The sequence below is a fragment of the Muntiacus reevesi genome, chromosome 15, assembly GCF_963930625.1.
Source record: "Muntiacus reevesi chromosome 15, mMunRee1.1, whole genome shotgun sequence".
NCBI lineage: Eukaryota > Metazoa > Chordata > Mammalia > Artiodactyla > Cervidae > Muntiacus > Muntiacus reevesi.
The window spans coordinates 29,137,353-29,139,941 of NC_089263.1; positions in this window are offsets into that span (position 1 = coordinate 29,137,353).

The following is a 2,589-nucleotide window of genomic DNA, read 5'->3' on the forward strand; positions in this document are numbered from 1 at the left end:
TTTCCTTCTCAAGGGGATTTTCCTGATCCAGGGATTGAACCCGAATCCCCTGCATTACAAGTGGATTCTTTACCACTGAGCCACCAGGGAGACCCTAGAACAGGCAGTTCAGTTCAGTTGCTCAGTCGTGTCCGACTCCTTGCGACCCCATGGACTGCAGCATGCCAGGCCTCCCTGTCTATCACCAACTCCAGGAGCTTACTCAAACTTATGTCCATAGAGTCAGTGATGCCATCTAACCATCTCATCCTCTGTTGTCCCCTTCTCCTCCTACCTTGAATCTTTCCCAGCATCAGGGTCTTTTCCAATGAGTCAGTTCTTTGCATCAGGTGGCCAAAGTACTGGAGTTTCAGCTTCAGCATCAGTCCTTCTAATGGATACTCTGGGCTGATTTCCTTTTTTAGGATGGACTGGTTGGGTCTCCTTGCAGTCCAAGGGACTCTCAATGGTCTTCTCCAACACCACAGTTCAAAAGCATCAATTCTTCAGTGCTCAGATCTCTTTATAGCCCAACTCTCACATCCATACATGACTACTAGAAAAACCATAGCTTTGACTAGACAGACCTTTGTTGGCAAAGTAATGTCTCCGGTTTTTAATATGCTGTCTAGGTTGGTCATAGCTTTTCTTTCAAGGAGCAAGAGTCTTTTAATTTCATGGCTGCAGTCACCATCTGCAGTGATTTTGGAGCCCCCAGAAATAAAGTCTCTGTTTCCCCATCTATTTGCCATGAAGTGATGGGACTGGATGCCATGAACTTAGTTTTCTGAATGATGAGTTTTAAGCCAACTTTTCTACTCTCCTCTTTGACTTTCATCAAGAGGCTCTTTAGTTCTTCTTAACTTTCTGCCATAAGAATGATGTCATCTGCATATCTGAGGTTACTGATACTTCTCCCAGCAATCTTGATTCCAGCTTGTGCTTCATCCAGCCCAGCATTTCTCATGATGCACTCTGCATATAAGTTAAATAAGCAGGGTGACAATATACAGCCTTGACATACTCCTTTCCTGATTTGGAACCAGTCTTTTGTTTCATGTCCAGTTCTAACTGTTGCTTCTTGACCTGCATACAGATTTCTCAGGAGGCAGGTCAGGTGATCTGGCATTCCCATCTCTTTAAGAATTTTCCACAGTTTGTGTTGTGATCCACACAGTCAAAGGCTTTGGTATAGCCAATAAAGCAGAAGTAGATGTTTTTCTGGAACTCTTTTGCTTTTTTGATGGTCCAGCGGATGTTGGCAATTTGATCTCTGGTTCCTCTGCCTTTTCTAAATCCAGCTTGAACATCTGGAGGTCCACGGTTCTTGTACTGTTGGAGCCTGGCTTGGAGAATTTTGAGCATTCCTTCGCTAGCATGTGAGATGAGTGCAATTGTGTGGCAGCTTGAGAATTTTTTGGCATTGCCTTTCTTTGGGATTGGAATGAAAACAGATATTTTCCAGTCCTGTGGCCACTGTTGAGTTTTCCAAATTTGCTGGCATATTGAATGCAGCACTTTTATAGCATCATCTTTTAGGATCTGAAATAGCTCAACTGGAATTCCATCACCTCCACTAACTTTGTTCATAGTGATGCTTCATAAGGTCCACCTGACTTCACATTCCAGGATGTCTGGCTCTAGGTGAGTGATCACATCATCATGGTTATCTGGGTTGTGAAGATCTTTTTTGTATACTTTTTCTGTGTATTCTTGCCACCTCTTCTTAATATCTTCTGCTTCTGTTAAGTCCATACCATTTCTGTCCTTTATTGTTCCCATCTTTGTGTGAAATGTTCCCTTGGTATCTCTAATTTTCTTGAGGAGATCTCTAGTCTTTCCCGTTCTATTATTTTCCTCTATTTCTTTGCAATGATCACTGAGGAAGGCTTTCTTATTCTCCTTGCTATTCTTTGGTACTGTGCATTCAAATGGGTGTATCTTTCCTTTTTTCCTTTGCCTTTTGTGTTTTTTCTTTTCTCAGCTATTTGTAAGGCCTCTTCAGACAACCATTTTGCCTCTTTGCATTTCTTTTTCTTGGGGCTGGTCTTGATCACTGCCTCCTGTACAATGTCATGAACCTCGGTCCATAGTTCTTCAGGTACTCTGTCTTTCAGATCTAATCCTTTGAATCTATTTGTCACTTCCACTGTATAATCATAAGGGATTTAATTTAGGTCCTACCTGAATGGTCTAGTGGTTTTCACTACTTCCTTCCATTTAAGTCTGAGTTTCACAATAAGAAGTTCATAATCTGAGCCACAGTCAGCTCCCAGTCTGACTGTGTTCTCCATCTTTGGTTGCAAAGAATATAATCAATCCGACTTCGGTATTGACCATCTGATGATGTCCATGTGTAGAGTCTTCTCTTGTGGGGTTTGAAGAGGAACAGGCAGGGTGGGGCCAAAACCCGGGGCCTGGGGATCAACTGGGCAGGACGGAGGCGGGGCTATGAGCTTGAAGGGGCGGGGCCAGACAGGACGAGGCGGGGCTTGGGCGGGACAAGAGGTAGTGGGGCGGGGCTTGGGCGGGGCCAGGCTCCCGAGTCTTTTCACGCTCCCTGAGCCCGCCCAAATCCGCCCGGGACTGGAGGCTACCCTGGCACCCGCG